Source organism: Bombyx mandarina, chromosome 21, assembly GCF_030267445.1.
Source record: "Bombyx mandarina strain Sakado chromosome 21, ASM3026744v2".
Classification (NCBI taxonomy): Eukaryota; Metazoa; Arthropoda; class Insecta; order Lepidoptera; family Bombycidae; genus Bombyx; species Bombyx mandarina.
This window is the reverse complement of record NC_143227.1, coordinates 9,319,908-9,336,885: the sequence shown is the minus strand read 5'-3', so window position 1 is coordinate 9,336,885 and position 16,978 is coordinate 9,319,908. Positions and strand designations below refer to the sequence as shown.

Genomic DNA, 16,978 nt, shown 5'->3' with positions numbered 1-16,978 from the left:
GTAACTATGGAAATTTATTTATTTTGTGAGAACAAAATAAAATATTTATCTGGAAATTATCTTTTCTATATCTATAGAACAAATTGTACGTAGAATTCGATCTTGAACAAATTGTACGAATCTATTTCCTTTCAGAGTAAAGCCTCCGGGTCACCGAATACTGATATAGCTCCAAGAACTGAATTAGTAATGAAGAGGTGTGTATGACCTTTGCTTCTGTCGAACGGTCCAACTGGTGTCACGACACCAACAAAACCATAATTATTTAACCAAAAAATATTAAGCAAAAATTAACCTCACCAAAAATTATTAAGGCATATAATGACAAATGATGACGATCTTTGACTTTAACTTTTACTCTTAAAGTTGAAGACTATAGATAATCCGGTATTATAGTAAAAGCGTGTGGTACCTTTGCCGATTTAACTATACTTGAGACCTTAGAACTTATATCTCAAGGTGGGTGGCGCATTTACGTTCTAGATGTCTAAGGGCTCCAGTAATCACTTAACACCAGGTGGGCTGTGAGCTCGTCCACTCATCTAAACAATTAAAAAAAAAAAAATACACAGAAAATTATAAAAATAAAACTTAAAAGGGAAAGATGAAGCGAAACCGTTATTCTAAGTCCTATTTATAAGCATAGTTTGCAAGTTGTTTGATTGGAAACCTATACGAAACGAACGATAAAAAAAAACAAAGAAACATAGACTATGTACCCAAGGGGTGGTGCGGGCGGCAGGTTTCAAGGTTTTTCAGTTCGGTGCCGCCGCCACTGCGGGACTATGCGTATTTCTACAAGTACTAGCCAGCCAAATGAACACCTTTATGCTTTAGAAATATGACTTAATTTTGAACACGTACAACATGTAAGGCGACGACAATTGGTTGCAAGAATTGTCGATAAAGCGACATCCTTACGTACAAGTTACGTAACGTATATAGTTCAAAGTTATGAAGTATTCCTCCTATATTTTATGTAGTTAGAAGATCTTTCAAGTCATGTAGTTACGTTGTACTAGCCTAGAAGAGCACTTACTTATCACTTCTCGTGTATATCGAAAATGCGATCATTGGATTTACCGGAGTAAGGCAGGAGCGTTCTCTGAGTATTAGAATCAGCATACTGATATCGTTTACTAGCGTGTATTGGCAGTTCGGCGTATTCTGTCTCTGTCTTTCTGATTCAGTTTTCACATGTACTTTGGTGTATTAATCGTGAACATTGAACATCTATTAATAATACCGAGTGCATTATTGAGTTTATTGGATTACAGATAAATACAATTTATACCGATGTACTGCTACCGTTATTTAAGTTTTCTTAATTACGAAAGAATGTTTGTCGTTGTGTCAAATCTATATAATATTAATACGTGAAGCAAAAACTTTGTACCCCTTTTTCCAAAAATTGCGCGGACGGAGGAGTATGATTTTTTCCACACTTATAGTGTACACAGTATAGAGAATATAGAGAAGAAGTGCAGAATGCTAATATTTTTTTAAAATTATGCATTAAAAATACATTAAATCAATAAAGAAAACAATACACACACTACCATGTATTTGACACACACACATATATATACTCTTTGTTTATTGTCAAACTTTTGTTATTACTTAAAATCTGTAGTCAAATTGAGAATAGGTTAATATTGTTTATCTTTAATATTACGAGTATTTGTCTATAGTGTAGTCTTGGCGAAATCTGTAAATAATGTTGAAACTTATAATTTCAATTAATTATAGTCGAATTTCGACTACTGCGGGGCCACTAGTGTTTAGAAAAATCACATTAACAGTATTTACCTAAATATTAATTAAGGTTGTTAATAAAGGCTTCTTTATCTTTATCTTAATTATGAAACATACAATATAATACCGTGGCTGGTGCGCTCAAGCAAGCCTTCCGTATAATTTACATAAACGTACCCATATATGGCTTTGCGGTCGCAGTTCCGTGACTTGTAACTCGGGTCCATGTGAATGTATACAGTTATATTTGCTTTTATACTGTAAAGTAATTCTGCGTTACTTTAACCGCGTCAAGGGCGTTGGGACTTGGAATTTCAGAAAATGAAGTGGGCAGTGAAAGGGTGTTAAACAAAATGTGTTAGTTTAGGATTGTATTCAATTTAGACGTATGAGAGTAATAGTTAAGTTTAACAAATGATATATCTGTGCATACTAAACTTAGGCCAACCAGACGAGATAATAAACGTAAACAAGCGGGCCGTTACTGAGTTACATTGCGATAGCGAGGGATTATTATCTCTGTCCTTATCACTCGTATGCGCAGTTATGGTGTCAGTTGGTCGACAACAGCTGTCGCTGTGTGTTTCGTGGTACAGGAAAGCACTGAGTACCGCAGCTGTCAACATTTGGTCCGCCATTTTGTGAACAAGTTCATTCCTGTTTGGATTGCGTTCGAAGTGATACATATTTTTTCGTTTCCGTATTTACTTGGTTTGTTGTTGTTATTATTCCGTTTTTGTTAGTTTTATTTTTGATTTTAGCTGTTGTGAGTACTTAGTTGTTGATTTTAATTATGGAATCACAGCCTGGCGGCTCTAAAATGAATTCACCACGCAAAAAGCGTCAAGAGGTAAGTTAATTTATTAATTCATTTGTACTTGAACCACTACCATAATTTTGATTTTTAAAGTGCCGTACCAAAAAAGATTCTTTTTTATATAATAAGTAATAAGAAAATAGTCTAAAATTTACCATTCCTCACCATTTTTATTTTATTTACAGCGGACGTATTTTACTACGAATCATCTTTGTCTAGTACAGATGACAGCGATTAAAATTCGAACTTTGTAATAATTTATTTAAATAAAAATGTTTTTTACTCCTGAAACTTTGTTTACATTTTTTACTCGTCTGGTTGGCCTTACTTTAGTTAGGAAAATTTCACGAAACTTTTTATCCGCTATTTACCAACGAGACTTTTTTATCCGCTATTTACCAACGAGACTTAAATATAACTTGTATCCTAAATCAGTCCATCGAGAGTGACTAAAAAGTGTTAAAGAAGTAAATCTTAATGAACCAAAATCAAATAGGTTATATTTTTTAATGTTTTTTTTAATAAGCCCACTTTATTTCCAAAAAAAAAGAAATAACCTTATCAAATAAAAATTACAAATATAAGCTTGTGTGATTGGAACCCCATTCGGTTATAGGCCTCATCCAACTTACTCGACTCTTCCCTATTCTTGGCTTTGTTTCTCCATTCTTTTCCAGTTGTTGCTATTATTTCGTCGATTAAAAAATAAAACAATGAGGAGCTAGTGGAAGAATATACTTACACAAGAAAGAAAGTTAAGTGCTTTATAAAATATTCTTAGAATATCATATTCTCAGATAGGTTATATTACCTATTAAATAAAAAATTAAGAGCCTTCCTTCTATACCTAATCTGACAATGTATTGGATAATATATATTAGTAAACTAGCTGACCCGGTAGACTTCGTAGTGCCTCAGTCGATAAATAAAAGACTTAAGCTTTTGTATAAAATAAACTTAAAACAAACAAAAGGAATCCGTCCGACGGGGGACACATCAAAAGAAAAACAAAATTGTTATTTTTATTTAATTCCGAGCATTTTCATATTTATCTACCTTTTAAACCTTCTCTGGACTTCCACAAATAATTCAAACCAAAATTAGTCAAATCGGTCCAGCCGTACCTACTCGAGTTTTAGCGAGACTAACGAACAGCAATTCATTTTTATATATATAGATAGAATTGATATTGTCTCAAGTAAAATATAGCTTTAAGATTTATTTCTCAGATTAACGCCTATTGATGTTTGTATATACACATACAAAGATACACACTTAAAATCAGTGGCTAGTAAATAAAAGATACATCAGTTTTATCTCTTAATGTACTTAAGATTTTGCAGCAAATGGAAGGACGCAGAAAAAATTTGCAAAAAAGAATTTGAACTGTTATTCTCGATTCGTAGATTCGTAAAATTCCTAATTCAATATTACAGCGGACTTTAAATAATAAATAGTGAGGGCTTACAAAAGTTCAGGAAGGTATATATTGAAATGTGGCTAAATTAAAAAAAATCCCATAAATATTTATTGAAAAATCTCAATCTTATGAGATGAGTTTGGCCTCCCACACCTCACCATAGTCGGACCTGAATTATATTTCATCTTTATTGCAGATTTAACTGTTTATAATCATGATATCATTGCAAAGAATTGACGTACAGCAATGATATCTCATACGGACTCGCAACGGCGTCATCCGCCTTCATTTTTCATTTAACAATTCAATAAAAAAGGATATGGGACGTGTTAAAGCGAACTAAATCATCAACTAAGTCATCGGACGATACATTTTGTTTAAGAAAATAAATGTGTTTAGCTGTCACTCACCTTTTATAAGAAAAAGTAAACTGCTGATGCAAGATACCGTGGCATACTCCCGGAGCGTCGAATAATATGACAAAATCTCATCTGGTCTAAACTAAAGATGTGTACTAGTAAATTAGAAGAAAATTCCAGCTCTCGCTCATGAGCAAAACAATAATCTACAAAACCATTTTGCAGCCAAGCTGTATCGGAAATGTATACACACAAGTAAATGGCATACAGATCCAGGGCATACAGCTATTGCCAGCAATGGGAACGAGAATATTATTTAATGGTTTCAAAATGTAACGATAAGAACGATGCCAAAAATACTGCATATATGTCGTATATTGCTTTACAAAAGTTTATGTATTTAATTGATATTTCAATGTATATACCATTATTTACTCTGCATTACCTTTTGTTAATTGATAGAGAATACCTTGGGCATTAAGTCCGCTAATATATACAAATGTATATCTTTTAATAAATAAATAAAAAATAACACTTAGGTAAAATGAGAAAGCTGATTAACTGAGGTCGTCGAACTCCACAACGCCTACATTAAAATAAACTTTATCATGGTCTTCACTGCTGAAGGTATTTTCAAGTCTGAATTTATCCAGATCGGTTCATGCATTAAGGTATTTAAAGTGTTTTATGAACTAATCGATCAATTTACTAATATACTTCAACATTTTATTGTTCCCGAAATAGAGCCCTAAAAACGTGGGTGCTACGCGACGTTGTAGTTAGTTTGACGCTACTTTAATATACACCTTCCCTCGTGCATCCATTTACATACGTTACGTGGATGAAGACGAGCGTGTGCCGGCCGGGCTCTCAACGAAATTGCTTTGAGGTTTTTCCAGGCATAAAAGGTTTCTAGCTAATTTTCACAAAGTTTCCTGGGAGCGATTTACGTAAAGCGTAGAGTTATGGGACACAATATTGTAGTACATAAAAATATTTAGTTATTGAATTTGTATTTTGTTTTGTTTTGAAGTCGGGTTCAAAGGACATTTGATGCATTGAATGATGCGACTTTACCGGTGTTAAAATCCTAAAACCAAAATTAAAATCGTCGGTCTACCGATCTAAGTCAGCCCGTTCAGTGGAATATTTTTCTTTGTCGTTTCCTATTAATTTGTATCTAATCTGGTGGTAGGACCTCTTGTGAGTCCGCACGGGTAGGTACCAACACGTAAGAGTCTTACCTAATCTTTAAAATATTTGTGCATTTTATTTTGGCTTGGCTCTGATTTGTCAGTTTCCAGTCTATTCTTATGGTTTGGTGCTGCTTTTTTATTAATTGGTACCTAAGCCCGATCACCCTTTATTATGGTTTGGTCTGATATTCATAACACTTCCCTATTTGGGCCGGATTATGTTCTCAAATTCATGAGTTTTACTTTTTTGCATAGAGCCCTTAAAAATCTAAAATCTAAAATTAAAGTTACCTGGGTTATTTCTTAAAATATTAGTTACTAAAAGTTTTGTCAAAACCGATTTACAATTTTTTTTCTCTGTTATTTATTAAGTAAAAGCTCTGATTTTGATATTACAAACAGACACTTTTTTTTTATTGCCAGTGTCAGTAATGTCAGAGGCACACCCCTACCTATCACAAAAAATATATTTTTGTAAATATTGTTGATATAAAGTGCTATGAAGCGCTATCTAAAAGACATGTCCTTATGAATAATTTTGTATGAAATGTAGCATTAATAGCCGTGCCGATCATACAACGGAAGCTTGTGTTCTAATATGTCTGAAGTTTTTGAAGCTTGAGTTGACGTCTGACCCCTATTGTTCTAATAATATCTTTACACTGATTTTAAGCGACTTTTAATAATAATGAAATAAATCTACCTACTTATTCTGTACTTTAATAGGCCTAATTCCTCAATGCAAGTTGTGCGAATGTCCTTGGCATCAAATAATATTTCCAATATTTTTGCAAGTTACATATTTTAGTAGAAATCTTTGTTGCTTGCATCCTCTACAACGTAGATAAGACTTGAACTAAGCCTGTTCCTGGGTGATCAGTCAAACAATTATTTTAGGAAATACTTAGAGAGTAATATTTAATACTACTTGCGTAATTAATTACGTTGCAGCTCGAAGCGCATTTCACATCAGTAAGCGATTAGAATTTTTGAATCATGAAGTCAAAAGATAAAGGTTAGTTCTAATATGATCCGATAGTGTCGAGCAGTTAAAATTTTTTTGTTTATTGCTTAGATGGGTGGGCGAGCTCACAGCCCACCTGGTGTTAAGTGGTTACTGGAGCCCATAGACATTTACAACGTAAATGCGCCACCCACCTTGAGATATAAGTTCTAAGATCTCAGTATAGTTACAACGGCTGCCCTACCCTTCAGACCGACACGCATTACTGCTTCACGGCAGAAATAGGCAGGGCAGTGGTAGGTACCTACACGCGTGGACTCACAAGAGGTCCTACCACCGGTAAAAAATTAACCATTGAAACGTCAGAAAACATTATTGTTACCTAAAATCAGTTACAGCTTAATGAAATCCGAAAACCTTATAATAAAGGACTGAGTCGCGTGCTGCCATGTAAATGAAACGGCTGGGTGCAGAATCACGCAGGTAACACCGAAATTGACGCATAATAATATATCAAAATGTATGTATTACACAAATCTAGGTCACGCTGTAATAGATAGACGAGGGATTATTTATTTCTTTTCCAGCGGTTTTAAAGGAGCTAGACATCATTCATGGAACAGTGACAATAAAACTATAAAAAAAGTTGATTTAAAAATCAAATGCTCAAGACATACTTTTCAGAAATTACATTTTTTTTAATGCTTAGATGGGTGGACGAGCTCACAGCCCACAAGGTGTTAAGTGGTTACTGGAGCTCATAGACATCTACGACGTAAATGCGCCACCCACCTTGAGATATAAGTTCTAAGGTCTCAAGTATAGTTACAACGGCTGCCCCACCCTTCAAACCGAAACGCGTTACTGCTTCACGGCAGAAATAGGCGGGTGAAGTATAAATAACATCTATACTAATATTATAAAGAGGAAAGATTTGTTTGTTTGTTTGTTTCGAATAGGCTCCGAAACTACTGGACCGATTTGAAAAATTCTTTTTCCATTAGAAGCCGACATTGTTCCTGATGAACATAGGCTACTTTTTTTTATTTTATTTTTTGGTTTCATGTGTGTTTTAATGTTTCCGAAGCGAAGCGAGGGCGGGTCGCTAGTGTGTAATAATTTTAGTGAAATTGACTCGGAAAGGCTTATTGGTAACTTTGAAAGATGAAAATATTTACACATAAATAGTTACACATAGGCTTTTGCCACTAATGAGGATTTTTCTACTTTAATTGAATAAATATCTCCATCTCGTTTTTACCATCACCCCTCCCACCACCGGAGCAGAGTTTATCCATACTATCTAGAACTGCTACTGGAACGAACCACTATGGCTTGTTCGTTCTTCTTAAAACGGGGCGGAGAGTATTCAACGATAGGCAGCGGTTGGGTGTACCCCTGGTATTTCTGACGTCCATAAGTGACGGTAACCACCTACCATCAGGTAGGCCGAATGCTCGTCTGCCTACAAAATCAACAAAAAAATATGCAAAAACGAAACTGGTTAGTGCTTTTTTCTTTTTGTTTTGTGAACCTTCTTTTTTTGTTTAGTACCCATTGTAGGAAATCTGGTATTAAAAAAATTTGAAACAGTTATTTTTTCTCCACTTTTACCACAAATATTAACACAATAAAACAGAAAACAGAACAGATATTCATAAAATGAATCGAAATCTTGGGGTGACAGTAATTATGATCAAATATCGACGAATAGGCGAACTTATAATAAACATAAGTAAAAAACTTTGCAGACACTTTTTCACTGGTGGTAGGACCTCTTGTGAGTTTGCGCGGGTAGGTACCACCGCCCTGCCTATTTCTGCCGTGAAGCAGTAATGCGTTTCGGTTTGAAGGGTGGGGCAGCCGTTGTAACTGTACATGAGACCTTACAACTTACGTTTCAAGGTGGGTGGCGCATTTACGTTGTAGATGTCTATGGGCTCCAGTAACCACTTAACACCAGGTGGCCTGTGAGCTCGTCCATCCATCTAAGCAATAAAAAAAATTAAAAAAAAGACACTTATACATTAAAGTAACCCCCCCATAGGATACGGACAATAATCTAAAATCTACTTTACGAGTCGTGAAATGTCGTAAGTAATGAATTAATTCGTTCCAGTGGAAAGCCACAACAGTTAGGGTAAATACCATTTAATTAATTGTAATTGCGTATTAATGGTTATCCAAGACATTTACGTTTAGTTATTTTCTGTTTTGAGCGTTAATTCTATTTGAGACTAAGCTTATATTTGCAGGTTGTGCTCGAGTAGAAGTTAAAAAACTTGGTTCAATTAATTCCAGGAAGGGATTTCTTAACGTCACAAGGCTATATAACACTAGATTGGTTACAATTCAAAAAACATTTCACTTTACCGGTTTTTGCTACGGTTTTATCAGCATGTTTTGGACAGCATCTATGTACTTAGGCTTAGGTTAGGTAATAAACTATCACCTACGATTATTATAATTAATTTTAACCAACTTCCTGGTGAGCTAAAATAAAATAGTATAAAGTTAATGAAAGTAGAAGAGAGGAATAGAAAGAAGGAGATGGGGAAATTACGGAAAAAGGCAGTTTTTCAATCTGTTCAATCTTTTCAAAACATGAAATAGCTATCAAATTTTTTTAATGAATAAATTATATTACTAAAAATTAACAGCTTGGTACGTACGATGCGAGTAAAAGTGTTGTTTCGCCTTTTCCTTCATAAAAATAGGTAAGTCATACCCAGACTTACGCCCCCGTTTCACGCGAATTCGAAATACGCGGTTTTCTTTAATGGCCGTGCGTATCTACTTTTCCCCCTTTTAGTGTTCCGTTTACTACAAGTTTGGACGTGTCGCACGACGGCCTCACCACAAGCAAAGGTCACCATCCTCGTCGAACTCGTCGCTTGCGATTAAGGGCTCGACGAGCGAATTAACCCACAGACACAGGCCACTGAGTGACTCGCGCGTCGCGTCGCGTTTCCGATCCGGTGGTAGTTTCTGCGAAGCACTGTTCTTGCTAGGGTCAGTGTTACTGCACTCTGGTTTGAGCCCCGTGAGCTCACCTACATGTTAGGACGAAGCTGAAATAGCCTTTCAAGACTATCAGTATAGGTAGGATAACAAAAAACGACGGCTTCAGACCTCAGATCATGGACGATTAGTTATCATAATTGAAGTCGCGGTCGATATTGCCCAAAAATTAGAGTTAGTGGTGGATGGTGATGACATTCAAGAATTTCGGAATTCACATAATCAAGAACTAACATTTGACGAACTCTCGAAATGAAGACTCTCTCTCTCTCTCTCTTCGATCGGTTCCTCACTGCTGAGGATCGTGACTCCGTCCGATTTCGTCAACCAACTGTCTCCATCGATCCCGCCCTGCAGCCCGGTGGAGTGCGTCGCTGATAGGTATCCCCAGTTCCTCCGCTATTTGGTCCGACCATCGTTTGGGACCTCTACCCCTAGGCCTTTTTTCCTCTATTTTACCGGTCACCACAAGGCGTTCCAAATTGCTGGTATCCCTACGTGCAACATGACCAAAATACCGCAATATTCTTTGTAGGCAGATTGTGGATAGACGTTGAATCTTTTCTATTTTTAACTGCCTGAGAATAGATATGTTGGTGCGGCGGGCCATCCATGGTATTCGTAGCATGCGTCGCCAGCACCACATCTCAAAAGCGTCGATTCTCTGCCTATCTGCGGCTTTGAGTGTCCACGTCTCTGCACTATATAGAGCAATGGAGAAGACAAGGGTGCGGACCAGATGTATTTTAGTTCGGTGGGTAATATTACGGTTTCTCCAGATTTTGCTCAGTTGGGTCATTGCAGATTTATCAGAAATGAAGACTAGCAAGATTTTAAACAAAGTGATTCGTTAGACCCAGTTGAATCGGAAAATCTAATGACGATTGCAAATTTATCAGAAGACCTCAGTTTACTTGAAAAATGGCTAGAGATCTTAGCAACAATATATTGGAACAAAAAGCGCATTTATACCGCAAAAACATGAATAAAAACATTACTGACACGCTACGAGGTAAGTTTGCGTGAGAACTAGAAACTTAACTTGCCAGGCTACAATGTTAGAATACCTATATGAAAATGAAACTTTCGACATCAAAATGGCTTCAGTTTACGGTATTTTATTTATAAAAATTCAATTATTTTGTATCTAAAATTTTACTAAAGACCTTGGCGATTTTTTCGACATTGTTGTTTTCTTTAGACTTGTCCCGATTAAACATAGTTTGCATATGCAAAGCTGAACCCCGACTTACAACAAATCGACTTACACGCTATGTCCGGGGTATTTGTTGCTGGTCTTCAGCCTACCCCTCGGGATCGGTAGACGGGTCATGTTGAAGCTGAACTGATTAAAACTCCTTATTGCTCAATAACTTGCGCACGAGTCTCGGATGGTGCAAAACTTACCCAAAGTAGCCTGGGGTATCATAACGTGTTTCGTACGGAAAGCATTAGTCCCTAGGACTAAGCCTGCCATCGAACGTCTCAGCGGAGTGAACTTGAACTGTTTTTTTAATAGGAAAAATTGATCGAGAAAAATGTGTAAATAACAAAAGATCTATATTTCCAATTCCTCAACAATTCCAGCTCAGAAACTATTGATCTATGAAAATAGCTAAAGATCAGAAGATTTGGCCTTCAAGCTTCAAGGCAAAATAATTTTCTTTTCTTTGCTCCATTGAAACTGGATTGTTATTTCGCGATTTTCCTTGCTTTTGAGAAATTTATCCATTCATCCGGATTAATACGGATATCTCGTCATTTGAGAGGCTCACAATTGAGTCAGGGTAGAATTTCGGCCATTGTAACAAAATTGTATAATACTAGTGACCCCATTTAAATCTTACCAACAGATTCCGGTTAAAATTAAATGTTTTATAAGTTAATAGCCAAGGTAAAGTTTTGTAAGATAGGCTTTGCTTAGATAGGCAAGCAAGCTCACTATCTACTTGGTATTCATTGGTCACCGGAATTATAAAATGAAGTCTCCATAATATAATTTAACCATATAACCATTTAACCATATTACATAACAGCAGTTGGGTCTTCGCAAAATCAAAAGCATTTGAAAAAATGTCTATTCTTAAATCATATAAATGTTTTCTGCTGTAGAGTAAGTTAATCATATTTTATGAAATGAAAACTTTAATATATTATTAAAGTTACAAGCAAAATATTCGTGTTTCTGTAATGTGTAATGTAAATTCGCTAATTTGGTATAAACTGTCTTTCGTATTATAAAGGTAATCTAATGGAAGATAATTTTATTACCAGAAACACTAGCATTACGCATATACATAAATGTATTTTAAACGCAAGAGAATTAGTACGTAATTAGTGAATTACTCGGTGTTAAATAATGAAGTGCCGTTATTGTTGTCAACTGTTTGATTAACACATAAGTTAGGTAATGTCATGAATAAATGTTTTTTTTTTTTTGACTGTTCAATGTCCGTTTTGGAGCTACTACTAGCATTTGAGTAAAAGTAATCGTGTAATACTCAAGAGGAATAAAAGAAATCTAAAAAAACCTGCAGTTTTAACAAATATGAAAAGTGGGTGAGGCAATAATAAATATCTTTGGAGAAATCTGTTTTAAGCTGAACTGTTGTGAAAATGTAATTTTTTGTAAAGGTACTTTGCTTTACAGGGTGTGATTTTTTGTTATTCATTCTCAGTATTTTCAATCAAAATAAGAATACAATTAACTATAGTATTTTACAAGACAAGCAAAATGCCAACATGAAAAATACCATTGTAAAAACATTGGACGAAATCATTTCCTTGTTTTGGCAAGCTTTTGTTTCTTCGAAACAACAACGATATAATAAAGATATACCGCAATTTTGTTTAACAAAGAAGACACGATTTACCTAACTTTTTCTATACCACCCCCGATTCCCTTTTTTTCTGGCAGGGATTTGAACCTCATACGAGGTGTCCTCATAGAAGACACCTAGATGGCACACGAGGTATGTGGGACTTAACGGTCGGTCGATCTTGGGAGCAAACCGCGGTCCCAAAGGATATTTTTAGGGCCCTACCCATTAAACGACTCCCCCTCTACTCTCTCACCCGATGTCCCTATCTTCGCCCGTGTTTAAAAACCAAGCAGAGCAGGGGGTCCCGCGGTCACTCAGCGCGCCACCTTGAGGACGAGTCGTCGAGGCGATCGTCGACGAGCAACGACGCCAGACTCCAGGGCATCCAGTCCACCCGGGCGATTCCGCTGATGTACCTAGATACCCTAATTTCCTAGGTTATGTAACTGCACATTACCAGCAGTTTGATAAGACGCTGTGGGTACATCGGTTGTTATCAACATCTTGTGTCTTGTCAACGTCAACATCTTTTTTCGTGTGAATTGTCAACGTCAACATCTTTTTACGTGTGAAGTTTGGCTTAACTGATATATTTTCCGCGAAAATGAGAATTTTATTTCATTTTTCGTGTTATGCTATTCCCGCTGTGGTGTTTATTACTCAGTAATAGCATATTAGTACAGTACTGAGAAATAAATAAGCCTGTAAAACTTGTGGTGGTACAAAATATTTTTTCAAAGGACGCGTAACAACCCACATTGTAAAATATGATGTTTCATAAATGTTAAATCTTTAGAATGGTCCTAATAGATTTTTGGAAGCCGACAGTAGTTTGACATGGATTTGTTTTTTATCATGTCTTGAAATGTTTTCTTCTTTTAATAGAAAAGCGTATATAAGTTACATATCTATTTACATATTGTATTTAGAAATCGAAGTGTGTATATATCCCTATGTATTTATGAACCTTATAAACGCTGTATCGATTTTGATGAAATTTTCAGGAAATTTTCAGATTGGGGTAGTGACTAATGTTTTCTTCTTTTAATAGAAAAGCGTATATAAATTACATATCTATTTACATATTGTATTTAGAAATCGATGTGTGTATATATCCCTATGTATTTATGAACCTTATAAACGCTGTATCGATTTTGATGAAATTTTCAGATTGGAGTAGTGGCTAATCCTGTGAAGTTTGATAGTGATCGAATAAAAGTGAAATAAAAGACAACAAAGCGGGTATTGAACTAGGCCACAAAGCGTTTAATGCTTGATAAAATTTAACTGTTCGATTAACAAAATTTACAAACGCCGAAAGCGTCAAGTCAAGACATCACGCCGTAATAAAAAAAAAGCAATTAATACTCCAAAGAATACGAAGCTATTTCAGTTAAAAACCATTAGTGAAAGAACTTATCGATCGCTTCAAAGACCGAATTCCTCGTATTCTGAAAAGAAGCCGCCTGAAGTAGGAATTCAGATAATTGTCGAACGTTAATTAACACCGGGCAACTTTAATTATAGGATAATGATTATACTCCGTTACATTTTAAGCTGTCTACCTTTCTTAATTTTTATTAGAGCCTTTTTTATAAAACGGTAACAAGGGATTTTAATTTGTTATTATGATACAAACCGTATTAATTGTATCAAATAGTTGTTACATACTGACGGGATAAAATTCTGAAAGTCCGTTTTTCGGCTATGTAACCTTAAAAATTCGAATAAAGCCACTGAATTGTGTATGTCTCCGTGTAAAATCGTTCAATTATATGTATAATTTTAGTAATGATGAATGTTGCTGATAAAGATTTAAGGCCTCATTACGATTGTCTTTTCGGGTCATTAGTCCCTATTATGCCTGGTGGGCATATGCATTAAAAGAGGATAAGTTGGTCAAATGGCCAATGACCCTACAGGACTGCGGGTCCGATTCGTATTTTTTAAATATTTCGGTATGCTAGGCCTTGTTGTAATTATACTTACTCATCAGTGTGTTTTCAGTGGCCATACATAACACAGAAGGAAATGGGGCTCGGAGCGCGTGAATATAAAAAGTTTAGACATTTTAATTATTTACCTAGATTTATTAAATGATAAGACGTTTGTATTTGACTGACATTATCTTATTTTTAGTTTTTTAATTATTATTCTATGAATAATTTTAAACTACACTGATGAGTTTTAATAGAGTTGGATTGAGATATAGATAGATATAGATAGATATATATAGATATATATATATAGATAGATATGTATAGATAGATATATATAGATAGATATATATAGATAGATATATATAGATATGTGAACTGGTTTCCCGTTATTTCAAACGAAAACTTAAGTGATCAAAATTAATTAAATAGCATATTTATTTTCAAATTATATAAAAATGGTCTTCGGAACACTCCCAGTGGAGTTTCCAGTACAAAACACAGGGATTTTTTTATTGATTAGATAATCAATTTATCTAACGAGTGGTTGATGAGCACGATCGAACAAATAAACTTTCATGCTTTAAATGTATTTTATGAATAAACTTTGTGAATTTTGTTTGATATTTTAGAAATAATAATAATAATTACATTTGTCAATAAATTGTCATTAAGTAGCTTTAAAAAAGTTTCTTCATATAAAAAAATTTGCATTCTTTGCTGCACTTAGATAGAGAGAGAGTGGACTCCCTATACGCGACAAAGAATGGTAAATTTTCTAACAATTCCTTCTTAATGACACCTTTCGATTAATATGTGTAGGGACCTTTATATGTAATATGGTTAGCTTAGCAATAAATTATACTCTATTCTACTGTACGTTACTCAAAAAAAACTTCATCCAAATTTCAAATATCTGGTTTGTTTGATGCGTGGATACCTATAACTGAGGATTCCGGGGAAAAGCAGTATATATTTTCAAGGATTTTTCCAATAGAAGGCCTGATTTAAACCCCACATTAGTTGGAACACTTTGAGTCTAGGATTTCTTTGTTGATCCTACTTTTGTAAATTTTTTAATAAAAGTTGATGTAGGGCAGTTTTAATTATTTTTTTTATACATAAAACATTAATCATCCACATAGATAACAAAAGTACCAACTGGTCTGATCTTGTAAAATGAATAAAATAAACAAAGTTGCTATTTACTGAAGAAAATTGGAGTTTTCCACGAACAAAATTCTTCAATTTATATAAATCATCTATGAAACAATTAGTTTTAACAAATAATTTCAGCGAATAAAATGTAAAAACGTATACGCCAACTATTATTATTTTGGTCAGTAATAAATGATATGTGATCATTACATGGAAATTTATCAGATTCAGTTTACATAACGGCTTAGTAGGTATTACTCGTATAATAAAACAATTCAATGAACAATCTCCAGAATATTCTACCGGTTACATTAACTCAACAAAATTAATAGAGGAAAGTTCGATAACGAAACAATCGAGATCATTACTCTTTAATAAATGATAACAGTAAAAAACATACAGTTTGAAGGAAGCATTATTCAGTGTAATGTTAAAATCATTAGACAAAGAAGCCTTCGTAAACGATCCCAATGTTCCAGGATTAATTCCGTATTCCGTTAAATTTCATATCAATAAATGTTTAGGTGCTGTTGATTTTAATTCAAGGATCGTAGCAGCCGGGCAAATGGGTGGTTGTCTCCGAAGGCCGTAGCCGGGCCGCGCTACGCGGCGTAGCATCCGCATTAGTAGCCGCATTGAAAAATACTTCCCCGGGAACTGTCTGAGCAGCTGGTTTGCCAGACTGTTACGTCACAGAAAATCCTTTACTTATTATAAAATCTACGGGGACGAACACTTCATTCATCCTTGATATTTTTAGCTTCAATTAACCCGATATCAAATTATGTTGATAAAAATTTAAAACCAGACATTTTGATACCTTCAAAAAGTATGTCTACATTTCGAGTAGTAAATACGTTCGATATTCAATCGTTGTTCTTTGTTTGTAAATACTTTAACGGAACCCTTTATTGAATTTATTTATATCTGCATTATGTTGTTTTATATTTCGATTTGTATTTGTGTCAACATAGATAAATAAATAAACAGCTCGATTTATCCAGGTTTTCTGTAAAAAAGTTTCCATTTAATTTCACTAATGCATCAATCTTACAACGGTGTACCAGCTTTGCTTATTATACAGTGACATTTTCTGTAAAAGCGAACCAAAAATATTATTAACCAAAGCTAAGCATGTAAATAAGGTAGCATTAACGCAGTCATTGAGAGAAGTGATGACAAGGAAGACGTAGCGACGGCGGTGGTGGCGACAACAGCGGCGGTGTAGTGCCGCAGCCAGCGCGGCGTCCTTGTTTCGGTAATACGTGCGAGTCACGCGACCCGGGTCGATAGTGGCTACCGGACAGCCTCTGCCTCAATTATTCAGCACGCGACCACCACCGCCGCGCCGCCAGCACGCGCCAGCACAAAGCGCGCGCACACCTACCAGCTTGCCGCCGTCGCACCGGCCGTACTGTCTCCTCCAAGGGCCGACCGAATCACACTTATCTCGGTTCACTGGAAATCTTTGCCGATGAAACGAGCCGTTTTTCCGCTTACAGTCGAGCTCTGGTCGCGCGTTACGTAAA

The 16,978-nt window shown here is 35.3% G+C and overlaps 1 protein-coding gene across 42 annotated transcripts in view; it reads right to left on the bottom strand.

Moving 5' to 3' along the window:
- The window catches only part of para (sodium voltage-gated channel paralytic), an 84,342-nt gene extending 67,364 nt beyond the window's left edge, over positions 1 to 16,978 (bottom strand). For all 42 annotated transcript variants that reach the window (XM_028171884.2, XM_028171885.2, XM_089736400.1 and 39 more), the window contains exon 1: positions 16,837 to 16,978. The gene's annotated coding sequence lies outside the window, so the exon portion shown is untranslated. The remainder of the gene's footprint in view (positions 1 to 16,836) is intronic.